Source organism: Dermacentor albipictus, chromosome 4 (assembly GCF_038994185.2).
Source record: "Dermacentor albipictus isolate Rhodes 1998 colony chromosome 4, USDA_Dalb.pri_finalv2, whole genome shotgun sequence".
Taxonomy (NCBI): Eukaryota; Metazoa; Arthropoda; class Arachnida; order Ixodida; family Ixodidae; genus Dermacentor; species Dermacentor albipictus.
The window spans coordinates 98,301,093-98,318,100 of record NC_091824.1 but is presented as its reverse complement, the minus strand read 5'-3'; the positions used below and the strand labels follow the sequence as shown (position 1 = coordinate 98,318,100).

At 43.4% G+C, this 17,008-nt stretch overlaps 1 long non-coding RNA gene across 1 annotated transcript in view; it reads left to right on the top strand.

The window, feature by feature from the left end:
* Positions 1–7,454, top strand: part of LOC139059666 (uncharacterized) — a 102,919-nt gene extending 95,465 nt beyond the window's left edge. Inside the window, exon 5 of the long non-coding RNA XR_011514292.1 lies at positions 7,355–7,454. This is a non-coding gene — a long non-coding RNA (uncharacterized lncRNA). The remainder of the gene's footprint in view (positions 1–7,354) is intronic.
* The last annotated feature ends 9,554 nt before the right edge of the window (positions 7,455–17,008 follow it).

Genomic DNA, 17,008 nt, shown 5'->3' with positions numbered 1-17,008 from the left:
AATCTTGCTAATATTGAGTCCGCCGCGTGGTCGGAGTATGATTTTAAAGTGATCTTTCGGCAAGTATGGCATTCGGGATGCCCTGGCGACCCTGTTCTTGACTCGACTGCCGTTCTCGAATGTTCTAGGCGACGTAGCCATATGAGGCCTAGCTCCGGCTGAATTGCCGCTAACAGCGGATCTGGTAGAAATTCGCCTAGAAACTGCTGCCTGCCATCCGTACTCTTCGGTGCACTTGTCGGGAGGTAGTTCCTCCCCATCCATCATCACTTGCATGCCTGACTCGCCTCCAATTGCCACACTCAGGCAGCACCTGGCCTAGCGCGGCGGCAATGGTGGCTGCTCGAAAAGTCTCTTAAAATGTGAATAGTCGACCCACCGTAGAAATCCTGGTGTCGCCGTAATCCTCTTGATGCTAAGCGTCGATTGATGTAACCGAACCAAGGATACACTCAGACTAATGGGTCGAAACCAATGTTGAAAGCGGGAGCCGATCTTTCTCCATGTTCTTCGATGCTTCTTCTTCTTCGTCCCCTTCGTCACGCAACGCGAATGCCAGACGTTGCAAAGAATGGCTTTGGCACGACAGAAGCACGCGTATGGTGTTTGCCTAATGGTTAGAGCATTGGGCTGTTGTGCAGGAAATTGGAGGTTCCATCCCACTACCGTTCTAGCACTGCTTTATAGGCGGACTTCACCCGCTTTGGAGGCATCTCACAGAAAACTTGGTGCGTTGATCGTAAGCGAGCGCCGTCACAGTGCGAGCGAAATCGCATATTTTTAAAATGTACCAGGTGTAAATTTGTAAAGGTTACCAAGAACCAACACCTTTAAGGAAGGTGTGGGTTCAGTTTCTACCAGCGGCAATCTCATTGCTCATCCACTTTCATTTCCATTTGCATTATGAATTCCACATTTCCATTAAATAGAATAAATAAGTTTCCGTGCGCCTTCTTTGGTTCGAGGTACATAAAGGTACGAGAAACAGAAACGAGGTACAGAAACTTTGATAAATGAGAGTGTGAAAGGGCACACATGTGCTTCAGTCCCTCCTTAGGGTCATTCAGTGCCGTCTGTATATGGCCTACATTCATTGTCAACTGTGAGACACTGTCCATAAGCATCTGCATGTTGTCTTTAAAAGACGCCAGCGCTTGTTTGACGCCAGCGCTTGTTGTCGAGACGTCAAAATCAACATAGTTAAAGAGCGGGGATAAGTTTCGGCGTTTCGGCTTTTTACGTAAATGTATGCTCACAGATACAGCCCGTAGGAGAGTCAGGAATAAGATAACGTCATATTGGCTATGCCATTCTCTTCCTTTTCTATATCACGTAATATCCGGCTGCAAACGTTGCCCCTTCCTACAGTTAATTATAGTGCGCCAAGTATTTTTATCTGTCTCTGAACAATTTTTGGAAGAAAGCCTAGTGCCGCTTTTTGTGGACCGGCGGACACTAACAGCAAAAATGTCAGCAAAAATTTCGCCTGTAATCTGAACTGTGCCTATAAACGCTTGAATTATTCGCTTTAGGGAAGGCTTGTGCTTGTGCAAAACCAACTGGAAGGCTATATGTGCTACGAAATGGCATATATATATATATATATATATATATATATATATATGACCAGACATGACTTCACTCCTGGTTGGCTTGAATTTTACATGCTAAAGTGAATCATTAAGGTTAGCATATTATATGTAATTCGCGTGATTGCTGTTGAAAAATTCTTCTGCAAGATATCATGTCTTCCAGCCCGAACATGCAACCAGATTCCACATTCCCAGACAAAATTGCATGTCCCGTCGTTTGCATAATTCTTGCAGCTTGACATGCCTTTATGGCCGCCCTCTCGCCTTCAACTCATCCGCTTTGCCACACGTCATAGAACATTGAAACAATTTACCTGATGGCGCTGTTTTTATTCGTGACCAAGAGAAGTTCAGACATCAATTAACATGTGTTTTTCAATAATAGAGTACCTGAGTACTTTTTCGTTTGAGTTTTATTTTCTTAAGCATTGCATAACGTTGTGCCCCGTTTTCCTTTTCTTTTTGCTCCGATTGACTACTGTTTGCGAGATCCTTGCTTGTTAGCTTTTTTTTTCTCTTTTGTTAGCTACGGAGTAAATACATTGTCTCTTCTCTCACTTAATACACCATTGCTGGAGCATTTGAGGTATGTGAATAAATAAAATAAAAGAAAGAAAGAAAGAAAGAAAGAAAGAAAGAAAGAAAGAAAGAAAGAAAGAAAGAAAGAAAGAAAGAAAGAAAGAAAGAAAGAAAGAAAGAACGGCAGGGGGCTAGGTATGGCAGTTTATTTCAAAAGAAAGTATTCCAGACAAAGAGAAACAACAGGTGTATAGATAACGCCTCTCGGAGATCTTTCCTTTGCTCATTTGTGATAACATCAATGTCGAAGTGCCACATTTAGAGCACCTCTCTTCGCATTTCTCCCTTCAGTTCGTTATATTTTCAGAGCGTACTCGCTGCCAAAGGGAATGAAAACGCTTGGTTATGCGAGGTATATCTCTCGGCTAAAATGTGGAGAAACGCGAGATTGTAACCTGGCAACACATAAATTACTCTAGTCCCAAGTGAGAGCAGCAACAAATGTGATTCACCGGATAAGCATTTTCTCAAGACGCACTTTTCTTTATTTTGCGTGGTCTTGCATGCTGTATAGTCATGACATTAGCTTAAAGCATCGAGATCCATTTGTTGCATAAACTACAGGAAATATTTTATCAGATGTTGAGGTAATTAGTGTTCAAAATAAATTTTAACTTTACTGAAAAATTTTATGAAAGGCTCAAAAATCTGTCGAAAGATGACGAACCTGACATATATGAGTCCTGATTAATCTCGGATCCAGAAGGTACAGATCACTGCAGAAAATGGTTTTATTTCTTTTTAAGGGTTAGATTCTAGTATAATATTTAATCGTGGCGTAGGCTGCAAAATGAGAAAAATGAAGTATTTTTTTGAAAATATACGGAGAGATTTACCTCCTTTGAAATAAATTGGCCTCGTTTGTAGAGCTGTTTTTCGCCACAATGTTGCAACTCTCCTTCACCGTTCCGGCTTTAATAATGGCATCATGGGATCACTTTGGAGATTAAACTGCGTCCACTCTCCTTCTTATTCGATTCCCTCGTTTTTCCTACCTAGTGTAAAGATCTTGTTTAACCAGTATGCAAATAAAATGTTATAAGCGCGCTTAGCTGTTATAGGCGGGGGGGGGGGGGTGTATTAGACAGAGCAGGTCTACGATTCTCCCGTTTTGACGCGTCAGTAAACGCTTTTTAGCTTCCTCCTTTGTTCAAACTGAGCAAAACGAGAAAAAGGACGGGGGAAAGAAAAGAAAACAGAAGGGACAAGAGTTTTCTTTTTTTTTTTTGCCGTCCTTTGTATCATTTTGCCCTGGTTAAACAAGTTCGAACACCACCTAGCCCGCTTTCATGCCGTGCTGAAGTTTATTAGTGCTCTCGTAACTTTCTCTGTGCGGGCGTTATAGGCGACTTGTTAAATTCAATATGTTCAGCATGCTCAATTGACTTGCTTTCTATGCTTTTAAATGTTAATTTCTAGTGTATGTATAGTGCACGCCACGAAAGGAATATGCACAGTGAAATTCCGCTGACTGTCGATACCACGAAAATATGTGATTAAAAAAATACAGCAGGCAGACTTTACACAGACCATAGGAAACTGTGACGCTGCGGAAGCCCGACTTCCTTTTTTCTTTTTTTTTTCAGCGACAGACGGAAAGGGCGCTTCTAGCTTAGACGAAGACAAACGGTCCTCTTGAAATGGCATTGTACGCACTGCACGCGAGCCATTTGAGAAGGCGATTGTAGATGGTGCTTCTCCATCGTGCCACCCTACCTCAGCGGCTGGCTTTCTCACACTTACCCGTCCACCGCACAAGAAAGAGCGAAGGGGGGGAGGAGGGGGGCGTACGGGTAGTTTCGGTAGCAGCCAGAACCAATCGTTTGAGGTCAAGCCACTGACTTGAACGACGAGAACAACCAAAGAGCAGGAAAGGCATGTACAGCAGCAATTGTGACGAGAGTCAGCCGAAGCGATCTCGGGATCGTGTTCGGACTTCGCACTCTCGCGACTATTCACCGTCGTTAATCTTATCACCACGGCACATTCAGGATTCACAAGAAACGATAGAAAAGTCAGATATATAGAAGTAAATAACTAGTTGGGTGTAGACGTGGTGAAGCCAAAATGCAGGCAGGGTGGAATAAAAGATTATTAAGAAATAAAATTGAAGCAGATAGATAGATAGAGAGAGGGAGAGAAATTTCGGAGGGGGAAGGTGAAAAAAATTGAGACTGGGTCGCTGTGCGTTCGTATGCCATAGAAAAAGGAGAAACAGTCACCATTCATTCCTGTATTCCTTGCTTTTGTTTCACTCGCTTTTACCTACGATGTCTACGTTATCGTGCTTTTTTTTATCTTTCTGTGAACTTTTTTATCTTTTGTGAGTTCCTATCCTACAGACGCATCTCGCCGTATACCTCCATCCTGGCTCAAAACGAAACGCGCTACCGGACGCTTTTCGAGTTCTGAGCCACGGCAAAAATTTCAGGTTGTCGCCGTTGGCCATGGCCATCATTTCTCATATTTCTTCCTGGCCTTATTCCAACGCTTCTTCTTTCATTGCTTATGGTTGGTTCTCTGGCCACAGGTTATTCTCATAGCAACGCTCCCTTTCAGCTTACCTCGGTCATGTCTTTGTAGTTTTACTCGATCCGCACAGAAGATTCTTTTTTGCTTGTGCTGTTTCCCAGCGCTCCCCGGGAAATTCATCTATCTAGCAAAGTCATTGTGCCCTCTCCTCAGTTCTTACTTCTTTTTGTTCGCTTGTTTGTTTCGGTCATTCACTACTGTAAATTTTATGCCATGGATGCTCATATATACGGTTGAACGCCGAATTCCAAAGTATTTATTTTCGCATTCCAACACGGCTGCTTCTTCATTAAGCTATTCTTATGTATTCCTTACAAGGAGAGATAGATGATATACGAAGACTAGGATTGTACCTGTAGAGAGTTTTAGAAGTATGGTTGTTTGGCCTAGTTGGTTAGATATAGCAATGTCCATGTCTTCCAGCGCTATGACCCCCACTGTAGAAGAGAGGCCTCCGGTTTGCTGCCCTACAATGGCAGAGAGATGGGGGAGGTAGAAATATGGCGAAAATATAGTAAAAAAAAGCAAACACGCGCAAAAACTGAAATGAGGACGCGGGAAACACGGACGGCAATATTGGAAGGATCAGATTCTTTCTGTTAGATTAGCCGAGTGTATAGAAACTTCAGCAACGCCTTGATCGACTTCAGGTCGGGCCACTGTATATGCGAGAACTCAAGAATTGTCTGATTCAATTGAAGCGAGATGTCCGCCATTTTTTTTAAACTTACACCTGCGGTCAAAAGGTGCTCCACATCCACCTCCTTGGCCGTCAGTGGTGCTGGCTAAAACTTTCAGGGCTAACATTGTGGAAATGCAGAAACAGCCCCCCCCCCCAAAAAAAAAGAAAGAAAAAAGAAAAGCCAGCAGATTGCACGCCCTGTCGGAAACAATATTGTGCGACGCAGCGTGTGGGGAGCCTACCAAGTTAAAAAAACGACCATAAGAGCACCAAGACGTAGGCGGCTCACAAGTAGCCGTCTCATTATTTTTCAGGCTTTCAGATGGTTATTATTGTCATGCAGATCAAAGAGATGGTGGTGAAGCACAAAGCTAATCTATCATGTTAGTTTACCAACCACACTCCTTCCTGTGTTGAGCCACTCCATCAGCCTCATACAAGAAACCCAACGCATACATTGCATAGTAGATTTGAAAAAAAAAAATGAGAACGGCGCATATATTCAATTGGTGCTTAAATGTTTCGAGTTGTCCCTGGGTTGGCCGTACTCGAGCACTCTTATGTTTCAGTTCCGGTGTCAAGCGTTCAGATGGTAGGAACATTCTTCAGTTCCCTCTGGCAATCCACAGATGCCGCAGTTCTTTGTTGAGTGAAAACCGATGCAATTAAAATAGTTCACAACAACACTCGCACCGCGGATGGTGAACAAAGCATGTTTTCGAATCAATAGGTCCCAATTTCTGTAGTTATTGCTCACCCAAAGACTAAACAGCGCTTCCCCAAACAGCCCGTATGACATGATCCAACTATTTGAGGGGGAAAAAAAGAGAAAGAAAGCGAGAACAAGGACGTACAATATGAAACACAGAAATGCTAAACGAGTTGTCGCATGACATCCTGGGTGGTAGAGATGCATGCGATTGATTCTAGTCTCTGTAGCACTCATGTGTAGTACCGGTATGATATGGTATGGTAAAACATTGAGGTCCTGCAGAGCGTGAGTCATCACGGAGCGGGCCGCTCCCACGTGGGAACCGGAGAGCCAAGCCTCTCGGCCCTATCGTAGGCCTGCTGGACAGCCCAGAGTTGGTCAGCCAGAAGAGGGCTGTGGAGAACCGCCTCCCATCTAGCCGAGCTGTTATCGATGATAGAACGTGACTGGGCACACGCCAGAGCGTGCGTTCTAATATAGCTATTCCTCCGCTATTGTAGCAAGTACCATCAGTGTAAGTATCTGGATATATTGTATGTAGGAATGACGGATTGGGATATATATTCATTTGTAGTGGTGACAACATTCGCCCAGTTAGTGCTTGAGCTCTATTGAGTCACGGATGAGGAACGAATTAGGTTCTATGGCCGAGGTAGTAATGTTTAGTAATCTCGTTGAAGGTGGAAGGCGTGCCTCTGTTCTCTGGGGAGTCGTCTTACGATTGGTCGGGGTGTCCTTTTTGTGTGTCTGTTTTCCGTGTGTCACAAAGGCGACAGCATTGAGAAATTTACGTTCCGTGATAGAGCAGCTAGCTTGCAGCAAGAAATGATAAAATCAATCATTTCAGTCCCTGGACAGCAGTGCCCACCAACGACTGCTAAAAACACTTTCTTGCAAATCTATTTTCTCCAAAGAAAGCGAGAAGAATCTTCTGCAGACGCGTACCTTGCGCAACGCCATCGCTATCGCAGCTCCAGATTGTTTCGCGCGCCATCTGTGCCACCAGCTAGGTCACGTGCAGCCATCCCTGGGAATGGGCCAGACAGATGACGGCTCAGGTTAAGCAGGTACCCGCAGCACCGTGGGAATATCGTCTGCGAGCGGTTGCAATACTACTTACGGAGCAATTCGAGTACTGTACGGGAAAGTATGCTAGGACAATGTAGTTCAGTGCAGGCATAGTGATTTGCACTTGACGTTTGCGTCGCCCAGGGATTCCACACAAGTCTTAATGAAACCGGATTCGTCACTTTGCAGATGGCTTGTCATCGTGAATGCCATGGGTTCGCAAAAGAATGCAGACGTCAGCGCAGACGGTCGACGTTGCCCGGGAGAAGTAGCCTCAGTCCGTTTGAACGCAGCGAGTGCTCTCTAAGGTTTAATAAAATTAAATAAACGTTTATAAAATGGTCGACTCTGCTGGTCCTGGCTGTGCGAGAAGCAACTCCGAAAGTCTGGAAACCGGGCCGGCCGAACTGAAAGCTTGGAATAGCTCAAACTAATCGAAGGTATAAGCAAAAGTCTGTGTCTCCTCTGATGACATTGGAAACGCGTTGTGATCAAAATTCTGCATATTTTATAGCGATGTATCACTTTTCGCCGACCTGCGCGTTAAAGCTATACAGATTCAGACAAACGCAATTTCCCTATTTGATGTCGAAGATCCAAACGATGAAAGATTTTCATGTTTTGATACTCCAAGGTGTGCAACTGTTGTGGTTAGGAGTTGGCATATTGTGCTCTCTTTTTTGCCAAAAGTCAAGTCTAACTTCTGAACCCCAGTACATTCGAGTACAAAAAAAAAAACAAAGGCAATCACGTATCGTGTATAGCTTAACTCTAAAGCATTTTGTTTCTTGCTAGCCTGGCACGGGAACAGGCACAGCTGGTCCCGTCTAGCTTATCGCAATATTCTGCCAGATACATAAACGCGAGTTATTTCGTTTGCACGTTCCTGAACCTGAACGAGCCGTATCGTGTGTCTTGTCACGCATGGAACGCGGAAACATTTTAAAACGGGAGAAACTCATTTCCTGGAAATGCTTCGAATGTATGCACGCTTAAGCCCTCGTTCATTTTGCTTATGCATTGTTGCTGTAGCTGTCTGCAGTGCGAGGTGCAGGTAAATATGTAACATTATTTTCCCATTTCAAGTACGCTTCACCGGATGATCTAGGGAGAACTGAGTGGCGCGCTCGTCATGTGCTAGCAAAAACATTTTCCTGCAGAAAGCACTGACGTAGGCAGAATAGAAGAAGACACGTAACCCACATGTGTGCGTGTGTCGCGCGTTGCCTTTTTTCTGTCCCCGTCAGTGCTTTCTGCTGAGAACATTTCTTTATACGCGCAACCAAGAAGTTCAGATAAACACTATGGTTATGGGCGAACTAGTCCAATAACATGTTAGGATGTATCTAAGACAACAGGAAAAGCAAAATTAACAAAGGTTTCATGCGGGTTGAAGAAACTAAAGTGAAAAGAGAATGAATAAAATAATTATTTTTTATAGGCTTGAAGTTGCATCGTTGCAGCATTGTTGCAGTAAAGTTAGTTCTGTTGCAGCTGGAAATAATTCCTTCGCTATGACAGTGCTTACACAATAAAAAGAAGGTAAGAAATATATATGTTATTACAAGAACAATACGGGAGATTTATTACAAAATATACTGTTTGTAAGTCAGATGGTACTTCGTTGCGAAATGGTCCGGTAAATTTTGTTGAAGAAATTTCTGTAGCTACGATAAATATTTATCCCTCCAAAACAGTCGCTCAATAATATATGGTGACAATTTTTATGGACGAAGGGTGGTCAAAATTTATTTCTATGTACTGAAGCGGGAGTAGCAACGCATATGCCGAAAACTGTATCGCAGTCGGCGAAACAGACTTTTTCTCTCAAGAGTTTGCTTCAAGGCGAACAAATAATTCTGTCTTCGATTCTTATCCGAAAGTGCTCCTAACACAACTTTGCTATGCGTATACACCTAAGGCTCTCTTTTTTTCTTTTAGATAGAGGAAATTGAGATTGCTCCACTCCTCGGTGCCGTTACCAGTAACCAATGATTGGTACTGCACACTGTGTAATACAATACGAATACAAGGAAGACAATACGAGTACAAGGAAGCAAACTGAACAGGCGCTAATTCACGACTGTACCCAATTACACACCCCGCCGCTATGGCATTGTGATGTCCTCCATCATATGTGTATGCAAAGCTGAAAGATAAAAGAGAAAGGAATCATGCCGTCGATAGCCATCCAAACATCCCGTGTGAGCATGGTATGTACGGACCCAACTCCATTCTCCCAATACCTAAATACTTATATATATATATATATATATATATATATATATATATATATATATATATATATATATATATATATATATATATATATATATGGATAGGTCATGCGATTCGCACTGAGCGGCCATGGTGGTTGCCAAAAGACGCTTCCGCTGCCGAGCTATGAAAAGCTCAAAAAGTGATTATACCCCCGATCGTGATTGACTGAGACCGCCACGTTTCGACTACATCGTTTCACATGCACATCGTCATAATCATTCCTTTTACTCTTCGTCTGTACGTTCGTTCGTTTTCAAAATCAAGCGTTCGGTCAGCCTCCATCTTTGAGGCACCATCCATCCATCCATCCATCTATCCATCCATCCATCCATCCATCCATCCATCCAACCATCCATCCATCCATCCATCCATCCATCCGTCCGTCCGTCATCTATCTATCTATCTATCTATCTATCTATCTATCTATCTATCTATCTATCTATCTATCTATCTATCTATCTATCTATCTATCTATCTATCTATCTATCTATCTATCTATCTATCTATCTATCTATCTATCTATCTATCTATCTATCTATCTATCTATCTATCTATCTATCTATCTATCTATCTATCTATCTATCTATCTATCTATCTATCTATCTATCTATCGATCGATCGATCGTCTGGTTAAATTCATCTAGCGCCCGCCGTACCGGCGCTCAAGTCAAAGCACACCGCCTTGTCCGCGTCTCATCTCTCTCTCTCTCTCTCTCTCTCTCTCTCTCTCTCTCTCTCTCTCTCTCTCTCTCTCTCTCTCTAATATATATATATAAATATATATATATATATATATATATATATATATATATATATATATATATATATATATATATATATATATATTTCATCCACTTTAATTTCCATTAATTTATCATTACTTGATTTCATTTATTAAGCACATGCAATTTCCCCTATGTTGTACTCGGTGTCAATGTTTGTTGGCTTCTCATTATATGACTAATAATTATCGGGTCCCTCGGTTAACCCCCTTTCTTCTCGTTTATATATATATATATATATATATATATATAAAGGAGTGTTGCCGTCATACCTTACTCTCGTCATGCTTGACGAAATAGACAAAATACATTGACAAGATGTCGTGGATGGTAGGCTATTCAGAAGCACACCTTGGCATTCCCTATATATTGACACGTGTACTTGTCTTTATCGGGCGACAAGTGTTGTCGCCTAACAAATGTTATCGCACAGCGCGGGACGCGCCTGCATGGCCAGGCATCGTCCATTCTAGTTATGGAAAGCTAACGGGTGTCGTGCTGTATTATGTAGTTATGTATTATTCGCAGCAGCAGTCATCGTTAGAAATCTGTAGTGTCACGTAGGCAGGAAAATGCGTGACTTCTTTTGCGATTTAATGCCCTGTGGCGCAAAGCTGTTCGATCTGCATGTCGAATTTGTGCCTCGCGTTCGTATTGAAATTCTCGGAGAAACAAGTCCTTGCGCTAGAGCAGACCACCAGATTTCAGCGTGTCTATACCACGTCGCCGAATAGCGAAGAGGATATGTTGTATTCCCATACACCTCCCCCCTGTTCCTACCCTCCTCAAATACACGCACATCTACATCGAAACCAACACATACAAATATTACTCCATGTGGCTCTATCGCTACCTTTGCCGGCATCAACAGTGTCTCGTTAGGTAGCTCGGAAATTGGTGTACTGCCGGAAGAGCAAGGGCGATGAAAAACACGGAAGACACAACGGGGCCCACAACAAATAACGGAGGCCTGACGAGAAAAACTTGGGTGAATGAAGACAGTAACGCCGGCAAATTGAGTCATGGGTATGAGGTGTTCATTAAGGCAACGTTGCTTGATCCTAATCTTGCGCTGATAAACGACTTCCGAGAAGTGCACTGGCGAAAAACAATGCGAGTGGATCACTTTTTGCCAGTGACTCGTCTCCGACCATAAAGGGCACCCGGCAGTGTGACAAGCCGCTGCCAAATTAATACTCTCTGCGCCAGCCCTGTGAGGAGTAAATATTTCTTAGATAGGACTAGAGTGCAATAAAGAAGCCACTTTACCGCCATGATTGAAAGATCCCTCAAAAATGTGCCAATGGTAAAAGCCTAATCACCCTGACGTTCCCGCCTACCTACGACAAATGGGGCGCCGGAACAGGCAAGAAAACAGACCCAAAGGCATGAGTAGCATTTGTGCCTCCGACTACAGTAAACATAAAAGCGCATAGAGGCCTCTGCGTCTCATCGGAAGGAAAACAGGCGATAACCCAACGAGTAAAAATACTGTATATTCATTCTATCGTAATCGGTGGCCGAGGTCTCTTCAAACAAAATTTGTTTAGCAGTTTTTTTTAGTGCAGCAGTGGCTGCTTTACAGAGAAGACTGCTTAAGAGCGGGGTTCGGCAGCATTTTCGTGCCTATCCTTCTCAAATCCGCACAGCAAGAGGGCCTTTCTTGCAATCACTGGAAACAACGATTAAGATGGGGTATGCCCTGATGCGTCGTGGCTAAATGCTGTTGAATTGAGCACAAACTTCTGCAGCTATTCTTAAATTTATAATTTAGCGTGCCTTCTTCATATTCATTTGTTAGCTATACCGATGTGAGAATGGCACGGATGATTGATTGGTAAACACTGTTTCTGTACTAATGTGCGCAAAGAGAGCTGGAGAAATGGGTAAATGACAAGGAGAAAAGAGAGAGCGATGATTCTTGCTCTTGTGTGGCTGTATTACCAAAGAAGTTCGAAATCAACTCGTGGATATGGCCCTGTTATGGCTGTATAGTATTTCGATGTCAGACTTCAAAAAATATTGGCAGTCATGCCACAAAAGTGAAGCACTGAAATTGGTAGGACGGTTTACTGTTGCGTTCCAACTTTTCGGACAGTGTTCTCACCATGGTTGGTTCTAACCAAGGAGTTTGGCACATATGTGTGCTGGACAATGCGCAGAAAGAAATGAACCCTGGCGACCAGGCGTCCCGGAATGCTGGCGTCATGTGCGCTGCCAGGGACGCTTCAGGCGTACCACCTCAGTGCTGCTCGAGAAGGGTCCTACGAGAAACCATCTGCATTCGTCAGTGCCCAGTGAAATTTTACATAACATTAGATTGGCATGTAGTTCTCGGACCATAGTATATACACAGCACTTCAGCAGGAACGCTAGTGTGCTCGTGCTTATACTGTGAGTGCGTTCATCCCTGCAGCAGAAGGCAGAACTCGGCACCTGCTCCGCCACCGAGGCCAATGAGAGCAGCGTTGACGCTGCGTCCACTTCGCTCCATCGTTGTTGCAGTTATATGCACTGCGAATACCAGGAGACACTGTTATCCTCCACGCGCAATGCGCGTATTCGCCGTGAGCGGGACAGCACTACAAAGTCGGCCGTTAATTGGATCGAAAGTGGGAATGCAACGCCAATGTCATTATTATTGCTATTGCATTCAATCGGGTATCGGCGGATGGCCTATTCAGTGAATTTTAACACGCCCATTTATGTCAGTATAAAGATTTGAAGCGCAAACATTTGTGGCGCCCTTGAGTGTATGCGGCCTCCAACGGTAACGCGCAAGCTTTTCTGCGGTGCTCGTAAAGAACACTGGCCCCAGCGTCAGTGAAATTACATAACATCAAGGTTGTGAGCCTCAATATGGTTTTGAAATTTTCATATCAGAAAATTTAGCATAAATGGCCTACGCGGAAAATGATTTTTATGACCGTTCTTTGCCGGCTGCAGTTATGAAAAGTTCGGATGAATAATTCATTCAAGACCACTAAACTTGGTCAAAGCAACTTAGACGCTTCAATGTTAGAGCACGTATTATAGCACATTATAGCCTTCATAAGGCCCATCTCAACGATGCCGACGTAAACGGCGACGACAACGGCGGCGAAAATTGGCTTAGGTGTCGATTGCTATTGCAGTAAAACGAAGGAAAGAGAGACATGAAAGAACGGAAATAATGGCAATGTATTTGTAGCAGAGACAACCGTGAGAACAATCGCAACCGGTAGCACGCAAAGCTGGGATCTGAACCAAAGGTTGAGGTCTAGCCGCTTTCACTAGGCGAGAGCCCGAGTCGTATTCCGTCGTTGGCAGCAAGCTTAGGAAAGAGCGCAAAAAAATAGGCCTAAAAAACCAGTACCTTCATAAGAAGGCACTTAGGAGAGACAAGATAAGAAAGTACACGAAAGCTGCTAAACATAGCAAAATGAATTACGCGGATCTACACCACATCTTGGAATCTGAGAAGCTGTCTTGAAGTGGTTAAATGAATGCCGTGCCAGTGATTATATTTTGCACAGTTTCGCTCCATATTGCGATCACTTTCCTGCCAGTGAAGACGGCAAGGCGCAGACACCTCCATGACATGACCCATGTGACCGTGCCACATGAAAGATTGGAAGAGCGGTGCTCCGGTATTGGCCCCCTTTGCTAGACACTGTATTTGGGGTCAGCGCACCGGCTAGAGCAGGCCGACGCTAGAAATACTGCAATCGCAAACTCTCACCATCGCGGACCCACGAAGCTGGTGCACCATACCCCGAACGCTACGAACGTAGGCATAGAAAAATTGACTTTATTAAAGTAATTCTGTTCTTGATGCTGCATAATGGTAAACAATGTCAGCCTCCACGACACTTGTCAGGGTAATGAACATAGTGGTGCTGTTCGGCGCGTGAGCCATTCAGGAAGAATACCAGCAACACCGAGAAGCCACAGTGGGTTCTGGAAGGTTCGTGAAGAAAGCTTCGCTTCAAAACAAAATCAAAAAGAAAAATGAAAACAGCGAAAACATTGACTTGTTTCCGCCGCCTACGTTGTATCCGGCATTGCCGAAGAAACTCTTTGTAATTGATAGATGCAGTAACGTTATGGTACTGGTAGCTGCATTTCGTTTGACGTGTGGTGTTCCATATGTCTGGATTTAGGCTGTCCTTCTATCAGAAGTTGCATCGCTTGTACTTCCCAGGATTCTTTTCATTGCTTTTCATCGAAGTGCCAAGGCTGACGTTCAGGACTTTTACGTTACCAAGTTATCTTTTCTTTTTGTGTAAACCAAGAGGAGCAAATAGGCTCTCCTCCTATCAGAAATTCCACGATTTGTACTTGGTGGAGCTCTGTCCATGGCTTGTCGTCGAAGTGCCAAGGTGTACGTTATCCACTTCTACGTTGTCAATTTATTTATTTTTTTGAATCAAGATGAGCAACAGAAAAGTTACTGCATAAAGCAACAAAATATCTAACTTCACGTATATTTTTCCGTCTTCACATTTAGATTATACGTAAGCCTAACACATTTATAGCTTCAAATTCAATCATGCACATTCCCAACCTATTGCTTGCTTTACTGCGGTTTCTGACCAAAAAGAAAATAATCGAGAACTTTCTAAACTCCTCGATTACTGTAATCAGAGACTGTGTTTATCGCTCCTGTTTGTTGTCGTGATCGTGGCCCTATATATATATTCATAGGGGTAGTGTCTGGGTATCCCTTGTCCAAACACAGATGGCCTCAGCGCAGAGCATTAGCCTTGGCTCTGGGAGGCAGTCTAGAGCTGTTGCTGGCCGCCTGTAAGTAAAGTAGGCACAAGGGCACCCCCGCCATGGTGCTCGGCCACTACTGAACCTCGTCGCTTAGAAAGGGGTGTTTATCTACAACGCGATAGCATCCATACCTAACAGGTGCTTTAAAATGCCACTTGAAACATTAGGTCCATGCATATGACAGCAGTCCCAGTCAGACTAAGAATAGAAATTACATTTTGCTTTCTCATCGGTTCTCTTAAATTTTTTTCCATGCTGCAGCCAAATGAAATGCGGCCAAATAAACATGCTCCTCGCTGTATAAAACATTATTATCGACATCACATAAACCACGATGTTTATTTGTGTTGCACTAGGGAGCAATCCTTGGAACGTTCTACATTCAAAGCGAGAATATTAATACTTTAATTTTGCATTTTGAATAAACTAAGCTCCCATTCTTATCGAGTAGCAATTTTCACATAGGCGTGCTGCTGAGGGAACCAGAAATAGGTACTGTGTCGTGGGGCTTAACAGTTGACAACATTCACGTGGTGAACCTTAAGATTAACTCGTTACCGGTAAAATCGTGCATCGTTTCACTGAAGGCGTCGAGTACGTAGCCTCCAGTTCTAGTTTTAATTCAGTTTGTAAAAAAGAAGGCGCCATGTGGAGAAGAATTTATTTCTTACATTGTTCTGGGAAGATGCACGATGGCGTAATTGAACGTGGCAAGAAATTACAGGTGTGCATGCCTGCTTTCATTATTTTCCTCTAGCATTGTATTATTCAATCACAAGATGTCGTTTAGAATGTCTTTTGTTGAATAAAAAAATCAACCTAATCGTTCCTTCTTTTTGTAAACGGACTAGTTAAACGCAATTAGCAATAAGTAAAAGGGTACATACAAAAAAGAAAAAAAAACTCAGTGTCCTTCCATTCTGTGAAGAAGCATGACTAATGAAGCTGTGTAATGGGCACCTTAATGGTGAACTGCACCTCCGCTGTGGATTGGCGACAATCCACTATCTTTGGGATCGGCCCCTGTATGAGGAGTGCTTAACGCGTACTTCACCTCTGCCGCAGGTCGGCCCTGCATTTCACTATATTTAAGATGGGATCACTGTCTAACGCCTGCTTCACTTCGCCGTGGGCCTACCGGGCGCAACACTATATTGGTTTTGTTTTTCTATACGTGAGCACAATAATGGAGACAGTAGCCCGTAACAGTTTCGCTGTAAAAAAAACTCTGTGCCCTTCCACTCTGTGAAGGATGACCAGAGAAGCTGTGTGTGTGTGGGCCCCTTATTGGCTAACGGCACCTACGCCGCGGGTTGGCCTGGTATTGCACAATCTTCGCGATCTGCCCACGTGTGGTAAATTTTGTATCTACACGCGGACACGATCCTGGGGGAACTAGCCCTTAACAGCTTCGCTGCAACAAACTTAACATTGCCCAAATGTTTTTTTTTTAAATTAGATTCTTGTGTAGTGCTCAGTTTACTTATTCTTTGTGACGCAGAACTCATTTATGCATCATATAAGTGCTGGATATAGACTCCCGAATACTCCGTGGACCTTTCTACGTTTTCATCGCTTCTTTCACAAAATGCTCGTGGAATGAAACTTCACCTGATAAGTTCTAAGTGCTCCTCTTTAGAAACAGCTTCCTTTAGAAGAATATGTCACAGAATGTGATTTCTGTCTAATACTATACATTCTTTAGTCGGTGAGCACCGCTTCATGAGAAGATTTCCGCAGTGCATCCGTGACCTCGATACAGAAGCGTCTTATTTCTTCCAAATATATTTGCTTCATTGTACTTCGTAACAAAGTTATTTCTGTTGCTACAGCAACGTCAAGCGCTCTTTAGTCCTTCCTTCTGCAGCCTTCCTGTCCTCTGCCGCTTCAATAACGGTTGAAAGATCGCTGTTGCTGGAATAGAACCAGAAAAAAAACGATGCAATAAAAAATTAGAGGTTCGAAGCACTTATCAATGTGTATCGAGGCAGAAACCACAGAAACCACGATTCCATCAGTTTCC